The 17,147-nt window shown below is 40.6% G+C and overlaps 1 pseudogene; it reads right to left on the bottom strand.

The window, feature by feature from the left end:
* Positions 1-15,345: 15,345 nt before the first annotated feature.
* On the bottom strand, positions 15,346-16,765 carry LOC149263330 (uncharacterized; annotated as a pseudogene).
* Between the last annotated feature and the right edge of the window lie 382 nt (positions 16,766-17,147).

The raw sequence follows: 17,147 nt of genomic DNA on the forward strand, positions 1-17,147 counted from the left end.
GAACAAAAAATTTAGACATGTAATAAAAAATCTCATACACGCAAATAGTATTTTTCCTGGGGAAAGAAAACTACTAAAACCCACATTACTTGCTTGCATTAATCTGACGAATATAGATGTATTACAATTGCTTTGTTCAATTGAGCACACCCTACAAGTGAATAATAGATCTCTGTGCTCAATGAGAAGCTCTGACCCAGACTTAGTCAATTTTTACCTCTGCTTGAGCCCCTATTTCCTTGCGCAATTCCTTAAGAAATTAGGCCCCTATAAATTTAGGAATTTCTCCAAAATGGATTGCGCAATTCCTAGAGTTGATAATTAGGTTGCATGCAACACCTATACACTCTAGAATAGTCTACAACTGATGTTACACTGCCTTGGAATCTCCACCTCAACTGGGTAACTCAAATTCTCTACATGTACTATCTATTTTGGGCTAATTGATCAGTTAACTAGATGATCACTGAGTCTGACTGAAGTCCCATTGCACAACTTACCTTCCACTAGTTCCTCCAATAGTTGGAACTAGTTTAACTGAAAACAACTTGAGATAATTGACTTTGATTGCTACAAATTAGCAATCAAACACGCTTAACTAAAATCTAACTCCTCCAAATTGAATTTACTGAGTAAAATGGGTGACACAAGCCACGTCACACAAGTTAACTTCATCCATGTTGTCTGCTAATGTGGAAATTCGAATTTTCTCAATTTAATCAAGGCAAAATAAAATTGAAAATTTCTTGTTTCATTTTTCAACAATGCTTCCAGGCATTAAGTGACTAGATTAGGTTGAATAACTGCTCCTAGATTATTATCCCTTGAATTATCTTTCAAACGAATCCACATGGGCCTCAAGATATGACCTTGTAAAGCTGCAGTTTTGAAACTAAATGAATTTTTTTTTAACAACAGTTCTAGGCACATTTGATTTCTTTGATTTTTTCTATTATTAAAAAATAAAAAATAAAAATAATCCTCAAATAAAAAATTAGAAAACTTTGGTTTATAGGTCTCATATACATTCGCGGTTAGCAGCCAGAGAGGGTTGTCCTCTTGACAACTGAGTTATGATATATTTTCTGTTAAATTATGGTATGTTCTATGCTTAGAGTAGTTTACTTGTTTTTCTTATTACTATCCACAGATTAGCAATCACATGTACATTAAGTAAAGTGCAGATAGAACATTTAAATGATTAACAGAAAACAAGCCAAGACAAGAGACACAAGATGTGGCGGCTAGCCAGGGACAAACCCCAATATGGGGAAACCCTTTGATCAAATATTCTTTTATCTTCAATAATTTAGCAAAGAGAAATAGTACAAAAATCTGATTTATATTAGCAGCAACAAACCCTAGATCAACCCTAAACTAGGGTAGTCAATATCTGTCAAACCAGAGGTCAGATCACCTTGAATCCTGTGCCAAAAATTGCGGCCTTCCAAAGAGGACCAACTACACCAAACTTGCAGTCAAAGAGGAGTCCACGCTGGTCAATGCTGATCACAGTACCTTCCTGCAGCTTCAGCCCTAGAAATATGCATCCTTTTTCCACACGTGTGACAGAGAGAGTCTTTCTGTGCAAGAGAGAGAAAGAGGCTCTTTTCTGCGCATGAGAGAGAGATATGATGAGAAGTGAGTGACCAAATGAGGAGGAGGCATCCTGTATTTATATCCAAACGTTGAAGATGAATAGATGTGTCTGTTGGGCTTCTGAGCCTACATAAGTTGCTAGCCGACTTTGACAATTTGTCCATAATCAAAATAAATTCATAGCTCCATAAATACTTATTAGTATCGGATGATCTTTAGATAAATCCTACACCTCTCAACGAGAGGAATCTAGGAAAAATATTATCAACCACGAATAAGGTGAACCACATGGAGTTTGGCCCTAGTTGCTAATTTTAACACTCCCTCTCAACTAGGGAGAACTCCATCTGTAATTCATCTGGCTGTTGCTACTATTCATCCATCAAATGCATTGCCTTGTATAGCTTGACCCCTGCTCTGCTTTGCTCGAACTATGAAGAAGAAGAAGTGATCGAGGATGTATCATACCATCCACCACTGATCCGAAGTCAAATTGGAGTGTGTGCCACATTCACTGGTCCCAGACCAGTCCTCTACTGACCTGAAGTCAGTTTCAGAGGATGTACCACTCTCACTGGTCCTAGACCAGTATCATTGATCCCAGATCAATGGAGGTCATCCTAGCATAGGGAGTATGGTAGATACAATGATGTGTCCATCGATAGAACTAATATGGTCCCTATCCTCATTTCCCTGCTCATTGATCAGATGAGAGGTACTTCCCATGAGTCCCAGACTACATGGGTAGGATGCCTCAACAAAAGAACTAATCATCCTGTCCACAGGAGAAAGAATCATCCTGTCCAGTGGATGCCACAGAGAACTAATCATCCTAGCCTACGGGAGAACAAATCATCCTGTTCCACAATCGCCATGGAGAACGAATCATCCTGGCCCACAGGAGAACTAATTATCCCGTTCCATAGTCGCCACAGAGTGTCAGGGGAAGGTTGAACCTTTTACCCTGTACAAAGTGCACCAACAAGGGATGGTGAGTTACCTTGTAGGCATACGTCGCTCCAAGAAGTACCCCGCGCCGCCCTGGAGCTCCCAGAGCTCAGTACATCAATACTTGAACCTCAAAAGGGGGTCTCTGAACGACTCCAAGTCGTTCTTAGAAACTCGGGAATTTGACCTTTCCTAGGGGCTTTGTCAAAATGTCAACGACTTGTTCATCTGTATTGATATGTTGGAGCCTTATAACTCCCCGTTGTACCATATCACGAATATATCGGTACCTGATATTGATATGTTTGGAGCAATCATGGAATACGAGATTCTCCAATAAATGAATCCCGCTCTGGTTGTCACACAGGATCACGGTGGTATCCAATGTAAATCCAAATAGCTCACTGAAGAGCTTTCGTGTTAATCTTAGGTATGTTCTATGCTAGAGCAATTTATTTCAATTTTCCAATATCTTTTCCAGATTAGCAATCACATCAACATTAAAGTAAAATGCATATAGAACATAAATATAAATCGCAGAAGACAAGCCAAGACAAGAGGACACAAGATGTGGCGCCAGCCAGGGATAAACCCCAATGTGGGGAAACCCTTGATCAATTCTTCTTTTATGTTCTTCAATAATTCAGCAGAGAGAGAGAGATAGTACATATACAACATAAGTCAACACTTTGACTTATCTAGATATGAACATGGATCATCTCCTATCATGATGATACATGAGATCAGTTGAAGACATTCTATTTCAACTGATTCTCCAAGGTGACGACTTCACCTAACTTAGTGTTGCAGCTTGAACTCATGTTGCTATGCTACACCTAGTCACTGAGCTGCTCCCATCTGCTCGTATCATCATGCTGCCCCTTACTGACATGCCCATCATGCTGCATCTTTCATGATCATTGTCTCATTCATCATCATGCTACCCTTTACTAACATGCCCATGATCTCATTCATCATCATGCTGCCCTTTACTATATAATTATGGTTTATCAAATAGTCCTTAAGGCATATGAAAAATACCTTCTTTTATCATAGCAAACTAGCTGTCCCAACACATACAAGATATACTTCAGAATGTGTGCATTACTCACTGTTGGAGGGTAATTAGGCTGCTGCAATTCTAGATTGGTTAGGGCACCCAACCATAGTCCCTAACAACCCTTAAACTAACCCATAATTTATTCTTCTTACTGTGCCTGTCCTCCAATAGAGTGTTTCCCTCCATGCTACTTTTTAAGGGTAGTTTCAAGCCCAATGCATAAACCTTACACCCCAAAAATGACTGCGGCATTCTCTTAACAGAACTCTTCACCCTTCAGCAATGCTCTGTGATAGTCCTTTCATTTTCAGCCTTCAAGATCAAGACTGCAACCCGCAACATAACACCTCGGCCTACTTGAAACAACGTTCCATTCCTTGCTGTCCTATCCTTTGATTGCTGTGCATATTAGGGTCTATTTGCTGTGGAATTAGGGCCTCCTTTTGGCTATGGATAAGTGCCTCTTATATCTGCGGCTAGGTCTTCTTTAGCTGTCTCCTTAACTGTGTCTTTAGGGCTCTTCTAGAATTGCGGCTAGGGATTCTTTTGTAGCGTATTAGGGTCTCCTCAATGTCTGCGGATCTAGCCTTATCCAAGCCTTCCTTTGATGTGGATAGGGCCTTACCTTTATCTGCGTATGAGGCCTCCTTTACTGTAGAAAGATCTCCTTCAACTGTGGCTAGGGCATTATACACTTAGCCCAATGTATCTTCTTAGTGTCTCTCCTTCACCAAAAACCCAGAGACATGGAGAGGAGGAGATCACATGAAGAGTGTGTCAAAATGACTTCAAGTCCTCTTCTATTTATACTAAAACATAGATGATGAATAGACATGTCTATTGGGCTTCTGAACCTACATAAGATGCCGACCGACTTGACAATATGTCTTATAACACAAATAAATTCATAACTCCATGAATACTTGTCGGAACCGTATGATCTTTAGATCAATCCTACACCTCTCAATGAGAGGGATCCAATAAAAATATTAGCTACCATAAATAAGATGATCCACATGGAGTTTGGCCCTAGTTTCCAATTTTAACACTCCCTCTCAACTAGGGAGAACTCCATCCGCTGATCCATATGTCTGACTATACTATCTCTGCCATCTGTGCCTTGCACTGCTCTGCTCTGCCTTGCGCAACTTTGCTCAACTCTGCTCATCTCTGCTCAGCTCTGCTAGCTCTGCTCAACTCTGTTAGCTCTGCTCAGTTCTGCTCAGCTCTGCCCAACTCTGCTAGCTCTGCTCAACTCTGCTAGCTCTGCTCAATTCTGCTGAGCTTTGCTAGCTTTGCTCAGCTTTTCTAGCTTTGCTCAACTCTGCTAGCTCTGTTATCTCTGCTAGACCATGAAGAAGAAGAATTGACTGAGAATGTCTCATACCATTCTCCATTGACCTGAAGTTAGTCTCAGAGTGTGTACCACTGGTCCCAAACCAATCCTCTACCAACCTGAAGTCAGTGTCATAGTGGGTACCACTCTCACTGGTCCCATACCAGTATCATTGATCCCAGATCAACGAAGGTCATCCTACCATAGGGAGTACGGTGGATACAATGATGCGTCCATCGGTACTACTATGGTCCCTATCCTCATTTCCCTGCTCATTGATCAGATGAGAGGTACTTCCCATGAGTCCCAGACTGCATGGGTAGGATGCCTCGATAGGAGAACTAATCATCCTGTCCATAGGAGAGCGAATCATCCTGTCCCACAAGAGAGCGAATCATCTTGTCCACAAGAGAGCAAATCATCCTGTCCACAAGAGAGCGAATCATCTTGTCCCACAAGAGAGCGCATCATATTGTCCATAGGAGAGTGAATCATCCTATCCATAGGAGAGTGAATCATCCTGTCCCACAAGAGAGTGAATCATCTTGTCCACAGGAGAGAGAATCATCCTATCCATAGGAGATAAAATCATCCTGTCCCACAAGAGAGCAAATCATCTTGTCCACAGGAGAGTGAATCATCTGGTCCACAAGAGAGCGAATCATCCTATCCCACAAGAGAGTGAATCATCTTGTCCACAAGAGAGTGAATCATCCTGTCCATAGGAGAGAAAATCATCCTGTCCCACAAGAGAGCGAATCATATTGTCCACAAGAGAGCGAATCATCCTGTCCATAGTAAAGCGAATCATCCTGTCCCACAAGAGAGCAAATCATCTTGTCCATAGGAGAGCGAATCATCCTGTCCACAGGAGAACTAGTCATCCAGTTCCATAAACACCACGGGGTGTCACAGGGGAAGATTGAACCTTTTACCCTGTACAAAGTGCACCAACAGGGGATGATGAGTCACCCTGTGGTCGTATGTTGCTCCAGTAAGTACCCCAAGCTCCTAGAACTCAATGTATGCAACAAGCAGGACCCTTTTACAAGGGTCTCTCAATGACTCCAAGTCGTTCGGCAAAATCATAGATTTGACCTTTCCCCTGGGGCTTTGACAAAGTGTAGTGACTTACCATATCCCAGATAAGGTAGTATCTGATGTCTATCCGCTGGAGCAATCATCGAATATGAGATTCCTCAATAACCGAATCCTACCTCTGGTTGTCACAGAGAATCACAGTGGTTTTCATCATGTGTACAAACAACTCACTGAAGAGCTTCCACAACCAGGCAGCTTCATACGTGATCATACTCATAGTTATGTATCCGGTTTCGGTGGTGCTTATAACAACCGACTTCTGCTTCCTGCTAATTCATGATATCGAAGCAGAATCCAGAGAGAACCAACACTGAGAAGTGCTCTAGTGTTCCTCCACACTGCCTGCCCAGTTAGCATTCGAATAATCATGCAGTTTCATCTTTCCGGCAGTGTATCTCAATCCATGAGAGATTGTGCCCTGAAGATATCTCAAAAGATTCTTGGCACCAATCCAGTGAGGCTCAACCAAATATGAGCTCACCATGCTAACTACAAAACATATGTCTGGACGGAAGTTCACAAAGAACGTCAACGCGAATGAGATTATGAAACTTAGAGGTATTTCCCAAATCTGGTTCGACATCACTACCAGGTAACTTTTGAAAGTTAAGATCCACGAGGTAGTCACAGGATTGCAGTTTATCATTCCACATCTAGAATCAACTCCCTCTTACTTCTACAAATGAGAGGGTCTGCACCTATCGGAAATAGATCGTCCTCATAAGGTTCTGGTATGAGAGGTCTATCATCCACAACCTTTGAGTAACAGTTTGTATCGGTTTCACTCCTAGTGAATCTCAGCTCCATCTGACAGGTAGGAATCCTCTCATACTATGCCCGGGGAGTTTTGCTTTAAGCCATAGAGGGCTTTCTTCCACCTGTATACATGAGATTCTTGATCATGAATCTCAAAACTCCTCAGGTTGTTCCAAACATGAGGACCTACTACATGAGGGGAATAGTCCCCTTGTAATATTTTCCTTCGATACATCTTAGACATGTACTTTCATGCTCTTTTTGAATTTAGGAATCCCTATCACCATCTAACTCACAGAGCTTCGGTGCTATGTATCAATAGACATGGTCCCCAGTGGACTTCCTGCAACTTGATACAATCCTGAACTCAAAAACATATTTGAAAATTATATTTTCAAACACGTACCTTTCCATCAATAAGTGTCACCCTAAAACCTTTGACTTCCATTTGCTGAAATGGACACTAGGTTCTTCTTGTGATCAAGTACATAAAAGATATTTAGTAAATGAATCGAGTTACCCTCATTCAATTAAGGGGTAACATTCCCTACACCCTTTCCGGGATAGGTGGCATCGGCTCCAAGTATAATCCATGATTGTTTCCATCTCTACCAAATTAGAGAGTGCACCCATCTATCCGCTGAAGTGCCTTGAAGCACTACAATCTATAAGTCAGATTCCCAAAGAATCTGAAGGAGAGGGCCAAAACAAGATAACACTTCTTTATCTTATCAGAAACAACATTTGATTCTTCATACCTGGGGTTCCTTGCTTTCTTTGAAGAGTCGACCATTTCCTTGATGACCTGCATTATTTAAGATGTCCCAAGAATGATTGTTATCTTCATCAAGAAATGTGTCTCTGCCATTCAAACACTCCTTCGCACAATGGCCGAACTTATTGCAACCAAGGCATCTGCCTTTCCTTCCACCCTTAGATCCGAACTTCCCAATGAAGTGATCTTTAGGTAGGCCATCATAAAATTCCGCTGCGCCATTCTGATAGTATTCTCTGCTTCGAATTCACCCTCGGTGAATTTGAAGAGGGATGAGGAATCCACTAATCCTTTTGTCCTTTCCCAACTGTCTTCGGTGATTGCTCTTTCACTCTTTCTTGGGCATTGTCTTCACCTCAGCTCTGATACCATGTTAATTTAGGTATGTTCTATGCTAGAGAAATTTATTTCAATTTTCCAATATCTTTTCCAGATTAGCAATCACATCAGCATTAAAGTAAACTGTAGATAGAACATAAATATAAATCGCAGAAGACAAGCCAAGACAAGAGGACACAAGATGTGGCACCAGCCAGGGACAAACCCCAATGTGGGGAAACCCTTGATCAATTCTTCTTTTATGTTCTTCAATGATTCAACAGAGAGAGAGATAGTACATATACAACAGAAGTCAACACTTTGACTTATCTGGATATGAGCATGGATCATCTCTTGTCATGATGATGCATGAGATCAGTTGAGGAAATTCTTCTTCAAATGATTCTCCAAGGTGATGACTTCACCTAACTTAGTGTTGCAGCTTGAACTCATGTTGTTGTGCTGCACTGAGTCACTGAGTTGCTCCCATCTGCCCGTATCATCATGCTACCCCTTACTGACATGCCCATCATGCTGCCCTTTACTAACATGCCCATTGCCCATGTTCTCATTCATCGTCATGCTGCCCTTTACTATATAACTGTGGTTTATCAAACAGTCCTTAAGGCATATGAAAAATGCCTTCTTTTATCACAACAAACTAGCTATCCCAACACATACAAGATACACTTCAGAATGTGTGCATTAGCTCACTGTTGGAGGGTAATTAGGCTGCTGCACTTCTAGATTGGTTAGGGCACCCAAACATAGTCCCTAACAACCCTTAAACTAACCCAGAATTGCTTCTTCTTACTGTCGCTATCCTCCAATAGGGTGCTGTCCTCCACGCTACTCTTTAAGGGTAGTTTCAAGCCCAATGCATAAACCTTACACCCTAGAAATGACTGCAGCATTCTCTTAACAGAATTGTTCACCCTTCAGCAATGCTCTGAGACAATCCTTTCATTTTTGGCCTTCAAGATCAAGACTGCAACCCGCAAGACAACACCTCGACCTGCCTGAAACAACATTCCATTCCTTGTTTTCCTATCCTTTGCTTGTTGTGCGTATTAGGGTCTATTTTCTGTAGAATTATTGCCTCCCTCTGGCTATGGATAAGAGTCTCTTAGATCTGCAGCTAGGTCTTCTTTAGCTGTCTCCTTAGCTGTGTCTTTAGGGCTCTTCTAGAATTGTGGCTAGGGCATCTTTTGCAGCGTATTAGGGTCTCCTCAATTTCTACGGATCTAGCCTTATCCTAGCCTTCCTTTGATGCAGATAGGGCATTCCATTTATCTGCGTATGAGGCCTCCTTTACTGCGCCCAGATCTCCTTCAACTGTGGCTAGGGCAATGTACTGCATATAGGGCATTATACACTTAGCCCAACGTATCTTCTTAGTGTCTCTCCTTCACCAAAAACCCAGAGACATGGGGAGGAGGAGATCACATGAAGAGTGTGTCAAAATGACTTCAAGTCCTCTTCTATTTATACTAAAACGTAGATGATGAATATACATGTCTATTGGGCTTCTGAGCCTACATAAGATGTCGGTCGACTTGACAATATGTCTTATAACACAAATAAATTCATAACTCCATGAATACTTGTCGGAATTTGATGATCTTTAGATCAATCCTACACCTCTCAATGAGAGGGATCCAATAAAAATATTATCTGCCATAAATAAGATGATCCACATGGAGTTTGGCTCTAGTTGCCAATTTTAACATTTCGTAACCAGACTGCCTCATAGGAGTCCATGCTAGCAGCAATGTACTCTGCCTCGGTGATGCTCAAATCCACTGACTTCTGCTTCCTACTCATCCAGGATATCGAAGCAAATCCCAAGGAGAAACAACACCTGGAAGTGCTCTTACGGTCCATTACACTGCTTGCCCAATCAACATTAGTATATCCAAGTAGTCTTGCATTTCCAATAGTGTATCTTAACCCATAAGTAATTGTGCCACGAAGATATCTCAATAGATTCTTGGCACCAATCCAATGTATGTGGTGAGGTTCAACCATGTTTTGACTCAATGTGTTGACTACAAAGCATATATCTAAATAGGAGTTCACTAGGAACATCAATTCTCTGACGAGTTGACGATACTCGGTGGTATTTCGTAAAACAAGTCCAGCAACACTACCGCTTAACTTCTTGAAGTCAAGCTCCATTGAGGTGGTTACGGGCTTGCAGTCCACCATGCTAAATCTCTCCAATATCTTCACCACATATTTTCCTTGAGATAGGAAAATCTCCCCTGGTTTCTGCCAGACTTCCAGTCCTAGGAAATAGTGCATAAGTCCTAGGTCTTTCATCTTGAACTCAGAAGCCAGCTCCCTCTTACATTCGTGAATGAGAGGGTCCGCACTTGTTAGAAAGAGGTCATCAACATATAGCACCAGTATGAGAGGCTTGTCATCTATAGCCTTAAAGTAAAGGCTAGGGTCGGCTTCACTTCTAGTGAATCCCATCTTCATCAAGTAGCTATCAATCCTCTCATACCATGCTCGAGGTGCTTGCTTTAGCCCATAGAGGGCCTTCTTCAACCTGCACACATGAGATTCTGGATCATAAATCTCAAATCCTTTGGGTTGCTCCACATAGACCTCTTCTTTGATTGAACCATGTAAGAACACAGTCTTGACATCCATCTGATGTAGGTTCCATCCTTGCGAAGCAGCAAGGGCTATGATTGAGTGGATGGTGGTATATTGGGCAACAGGTGAAAATATCTCATCATCGTCTATACCTTCCTTCTGAGAGAAGCCACGAGTGACAAAACGAGCCTTATACTTTTCCGTACTTCCATCAACTGCATGCGTTATCTTGTAAATCCATTTTGAAGTGACAACTGCCTTGTACTGGGATATGGGGACTACATCCCAGACATCGTTCTTCATAATAGACTCATATTCTTCAGTCATAACATCCTTACATACTTTATGCTTTATGGCATCTGTGAATGATGAAGGCTTATTTTGGATGATCATGCTCATGATGGTCAAGTATCCCTGATACCTGTTCGGTTTCTTACTTTCACGAAAGGTTCCTCGGGGTGCTATGTGTCCTTCAGCATCATCAAGTGTCCCCCTAAGCCATGAAGGCCTCTTCCTTGAAGAGGAAAGCTCAGGCGGAGGAGGATCAATAGGATCTAGGGGTTCTTCCACATCAGGCATTGTCTCATCTTCTTTTTCTTTCGGTTCCCTAGTGTCAGCTTCTTGAGAGCTCCTCAAAGTAAGAAGATTGTCCACCTTACTAAGGGCCATATCTTTGTCAAAGGTGACATCATGACTAATCTCGACTTCCCTTTCACTAGCTACATAGATTCTATAGCCCTTAGTATTTTCACTATAACCCACAAAGATTCCTTTCTTTCCAGATGCACCAAATTTATTCCTTTTCTCTTTCGACACATGAAAATATACAGGGCTTCCAAAAATTCTAAAATGAGATATGTTAGGTTTCTTACCGGTGAACATTTCTTCAGGATTTTTGGAACCCAATGCTTAATGAGGGCATCGGTTTTGTACATATATGGGGGTGTTTGCAGCTTCGGCCCATAAAAACTTCAAAAGTCTTTGATCATGGAGCATAGCACGAAAAACTTCCACAATCATACGATTCTTCCTTTCTGCCACACCATTCTGCTCAGGAGTATATGGTGTAGTAGTCTCCCTCTTAATGCCAGCTGCAAAAGTCATGACACTCATTGGATTCATATTCAGTCCCATTATCAGTCCTTAGGATCCTGATCTTCTTTTCGGTTTGATTCTCGATCAAGGCTTTGAAGTGTCAAAACCAAGAGAACACTTCATCCTTCTTTTTCAAGAAATATATCCAAGTCTTGCAAGAATAATCATATGTAAAAGTGAGGTAATATAAATATCCTCCCAAGGAGTTCACATGCACCATATCAGATATGTCTAAGTGTACTAACTACGATATATCGGAGGTCTTGCGTTAGCTTGAGGGGAATGGTCCCCTTTTGAGCTTCCCTTCGGCACATCGTGGACATACACCTTCTTGCTCTAATCTGAACTCGGGCATCCTAGTTACCATTTTTCTTACATCAAGTAGAGCTTTATAATGAAGGTGAGAAAACCTCCGATGCCATAGTTCGGACTGAAGAGATGTGTCACAAGACATGACACCCAATGGACTTCCTCCGACTTGATATAATGAATCAACTCAAAATCCAAGAGTAAAATCATCTTAAAGTTATTTTTCCATACACGTACCTTGCCATCGCTGAAAGCCACCTTGTAGCCTTTGTCTTCCATTGCCGAAATGGACACGAGGTTCTTTTTGAGATCAAGTATATATAATACATCTTGTAAGTGGATGGTATTACCCTGATTCAATTGAAGAGTAACATTTCCTATGCCTTTTACGAGATATTTTGAATTGTCTCCAAGAACAATTTTCAAGTTGGTTTCTTTCTCTACCAGATTGTAGAGAGCTTCTTTGTAACTAGTGAAGTACCTTAAGGCACCACTATCAATAAGCCAATTTTCCAGCGAGTCCGGGGGAGTAGTAGTAGATAGAGTAGCTGGTAGATAATTTTCATCTTGCTTATTTTTAACCGTGTTAGATTCATACCTAGAATTTCTTGCCTTCTTGAATGGTTGTCCTCTTCCTTGATTTTCGGCACTTCTTTTACCTCTGCCATTTGACTTGTCATTCCTTTGATTGCTTTGAGAGGGATTTTGATCATCGTCCCAGTGTGAGTCCCTTTTATCAGGGCACTCCCTTGCATAGTGACCCGTTTTATTGCAATTGTAACATCGTCCTTTTCTTCCACCCTTTGGTCCAGCCTTTCCTTTGAATTTAGCCCCAAAATTGTTTCTTCTTTTAGTATGGGAAGAAAAGGCAGAGGGATGACCTTTAAGTATGGGCATTTCTTGCTCTTCCATCCTTGTTTCTTCTTGAATGCATCTGGCCATTAATTCCTCAAATCCAGGAATTACGTTATTGTTGAGAAGAGTAGTCTTGAATATATACCATTCAGATGGTAGTCCTCCAAGGGTTGTGAGTGTCATTTCCATGTCAGGAATTACTTCCCCAATAGATAGGAGATCGTTCTTGATCTCGGTGATTCTTAATAAATATGCTTGCATACTCTCATCTTTGCCCTTCTTAATTTCCTTCAGCTTATTTCTAAGAAACAAGACTTGATTTGCATCATTAACTTTAAATAAACTCACCAGTCTATTGTATATTTCCTTGGAGGTGTTTAGCTCAGAAACATAGGCCACCAAGCACTTGTTGATAGAGTCCAGGATGATCTTCCTTGCTTTGACTTCTCCCTTGGTCCATTTGTTCCTAGCAACAACGGTTGCATTTGATGGAGGCTCAAAAATCCTGCCTCTCACATGGTCCAACACTTCCTGCTCTTCTAATGTTAGATCGAGAGACATCTTCCATCTGTGATAGTCAAACTTCTCACGGAGTTTGTCTTTAGCAGGGAAGTGTGTTGAGGACCCCATGATTTATTTAAGATAGCCTTGCCAACCTTCTCTTCGGTGGTTGCTCTTGCTCTTGCTTGGGCTTTGTCTTCACCTTAGCCCTGATACCATGTTAAATTATGGTATGTTCTATGCTTAGAGCAGTTTACTTGTTTTTCTTATTATTATCCACAGATTAGCAATCACATGTACATTAAGTAAAGTGCAGATAGAACATTTAAATGATCAACAAAAAACAAGCCAAGACAAGAGACACAAGATGTGGCGGCTAGCCAGGGACAAACCCCAATATGGGGAAACCAAATCTTCTTTTATCTTCAATAATTCAACAAAGAGAAATAGTACAAAAATCTGATTTATATCAGCAGCAGCAAACCCTAGATCAACCCTAAACTAGGGCAGTCAATATCTGTCAAACCAAAGGTCAGATCACCTTGATTCTTGTGCCAAAAATTGCGGCCTTCCAAGGAGGACCGGCTACACCAAACTCACTGTCAAAGAGGAGTCCATGCTGGTCAATGTTGGTCACAGTACCTTCCTACAACTTCAGCCCTAGAAATCTACGTCCTTTTTCCACACATGTGATAGAGAGAGTCTTTCTGCACGGGAGAGAGAAAGAGACTCTTTTCTGTGCAAAAGAGAGAGAGATATGATGAGAAGTCAGTGACCAAATGAGGAGGAGGCATCCTGTATTTATATCCAAACGTTGAAGATGAATAGATGTGTCTGTTGGACTTCTGAGCCTACATAAGTTGTTGGCCGACTTTGACAATTTGTCCATAATCAAAATAAATTCATATCTCCATAAATACTTCTCAGAATCAGATGATCTTTAGATCAATCCTACACCTCTTGACAAGAGGAATCTAGGAAAAATATTATCAGCCATGAATAAGGTGACCCACATGGAGTTTGGCCCTATTTTCAAATTTTAACATTTTCCCACCGTGAAAAAATAAAAAATAAAATCTCATATACATTATGAGGGACCAACATGGGTGGAGGCTTATGTGGAAGAAGGGTTCTGTGAGTGGGCAGGGGGCATAGATCCATGTGGATGAAAGGAAGGGCCCATTACAATATTTAAAAAAGTTAATATTAAACCTTGTATCTCCCCTTTTTATATCATATGCTTTAGGCTCCAAAGGCTTTCTCCCCTTAAGATCCCTGGGTATCAGCCATTTTGGCTCGATTTAATTTAAACCATTCAAGAAATAGCCCAATGGGGAGTGGGTGGGAAAAAATATATTAAGCGATATTTGTCAGGGATTATGTCATCTCGGGGTTTATCTGTCCCAAGTCTCGATTGAGACCCAATTGACTTGGTCAAAGGGTGATCTTGTGGGTTAATAAATAATAAGATGCATATTCCCTCCATCGTTTAATACTATTTATAACCATTTCTAAGGCATGAGGCTACACACAATTTCTTAGTGGAGAAGGGTAATATAATGGATTTGCTATGCATTTTCTTCCAACTCGTGCATGGTTATCTTGTTCTTATCTTCAATGGCAATGCCATTATTCTTTTGATGGTTGTCATGGGCAGGCCGATACTTGGTAGCGATTTTCTATTTCGGTATGAATGAAGAAAAGCAATACAACTTCCATCAGTTGAAGGAGAACACTTTTTACTATCAATATCCAATAAGGAACCACCGAACAAAATTCCCTCCACATGAGGTTCAAAAGAATTTCCAACATTCTTTGGGATTTCTATTTGTGTCTGGCATGTGGCATGTGCCAACTCTGAACGACTAGATTTTGTCACTTTGTAGCTTTCATCATATGGAAAATCCTCATATATCCTTTTGTTTCCTTTTCTTGAGAGCATATCCTCTTTGCAGTGCTTGATTATCAAAAGGAAGGAGATCATTTTCGTTATAGAGAGGTAAATCATTGTCCAGTTCATTTCCAACAACTAAAGGTTTACACCATCCTGAATCTTGTTTCTTAGCAATATAAAGTTTCAGGGATTTTTCACAATTTATGTTCAGACAAAATTATTTTAACCTCAAGGTCGTGCTCTTCCCAAGTAATATGCGATTGAAGGCAAAGAATGGATAGTAAATCCACTCTTTCCCAGTTTAGTGGACCTCGAGCATGAAATGCATGTAACACAGAACGATATGCATTTGCTTCCAACTCATGCACGGTTAGCTTGTTCCTATCTTCAATGGCAATGCCAATATTATTTTGATGGTTGTCATGGGCAGGCTAATACCTGGTAGTGGTTTTTCTATTTCAGTATGAATGAAGAAAATTAATGCAACTTTCATCAGTTAAAGGAGAACACTTTTTACTATTAGTATCCAATAAGGAACCACCGAACAAAATGCCCTCCACATGAGGTTCAAAAGGATTTCCAACATTCTTTGGGATTTATATTTGTGTTTGGCATGTGGCATGTGCCAACTCTGAACGGCTAGATTTTGTCACTTTGTAGCTTTCATCACATGGAAAATCCTCATATATCATTTGTTTCCTTTTCTTGAGAGCATATCCTCTTTGCAGTGCTTGATTATCGAAAGGAAGGAGATCATTTTCCTTATACAGAGGTAAAGCATTGTCCAGTGCATTTCCACCAACTAAAGGTTTACACCATCCTAAATCTTGTTTCTTAGCAATATAAAGTTTTAAGGATTTTTCACACTTTAATGATGGTGTTTGTGCTTCTGCCCTGAGTCTCCTTTTGTCATAAAATTCGTCGCCTACTTTACTGAAAATTCTTGGAAAGTCCCTCGCTTGCATATTGAATCTTGGCTTGGGTTCCAAATTTCTCTTGACTTTGATGATCATGCTTTTGAATGTCACACCAGTATCTGGCCCCTTGGGGGACGATGATAAAGGATTTTCCCTATCGTTGGGAACTACATGAATATTTATGGGAACAATGTTTTGGATTCTTGCCTACAAAAAATGTTCAAGCATGTACTAGTTATTCGATCGAAGGAGGAAACATAGGAAAAAAACCATGATACTAACATGAACTCTCAACCTAGGGATGCCTCTTGAAATTCAAGCAATGTAGACAATATGAAGGTACAACAGAGGGAATGTGATATATAAGCAACCTACAACTAAGCATAGAAGAACCAACTTTAGTTTCAACTCCTAATGCATGAACAATATAAAATAGCAAATATATAGAGAGAAAAGTCCAGCATTCTTTCAGAGAACCTGATATAATATTATAAACATAGTTTGAATCTAATTAGTTTGAAAAAAGAACCACCCAAAAATAAAATAAAAATCACTAAGGTATGCCCAAACACACAGGCACAAAATCCTAGTTTTCAATTCCATAAGTCAATACAAACCAGTGCTTCAAAGAGAACATGTCCATTGCATTTCCTATGTTTTAAGGATAGGGGGACTCCTTACAGATAATCCCATCCATCCCCGATATTTCTCTTTCCATCTTAAGCATGGCCCACAATAAATTTTAACTAATTACAAACATTTCTTAAGCCTACTCACAATAAATCCCACCGCATCAACTTCAGAGTTATTGAAGTTATTTAAGGTACAACTCATTTGACCTGAGCATTCAATAGGTCAAAAAGAAGTATAACCCAATCTCCTTGAGTAATGTGAGAAAACTAGGTGAAGTGGTTCCCACCCAGCATTACAACCACTTTTTTCATAACGTTGATGCACTTATGGTGGCTGCTACTAGAATCTGAGTGATGTGTATTTCTTTCGAGTAAGTTCCATGCACTACTATTATATTAGGCTATGGGTGGGAGAAAGATTGCGTACCACAGAAGAATATGCACAAA

The sequence above is a fragment of the Pinus tabuliformis genome, chromosome 6, assembly GCF_031772625.1.
Source record: "Pinus tabuliformis cultivar Carrire ecotype Pingquan chromosome 6, CPIR1, whole genome shotgun sequence".
Lineage (NCBI taxonomy): Eukaryota > Viridiplantae > Streptophyta > Pinopsida > Pinales > Pinaceae > Pinus > Pinus tabuliformis.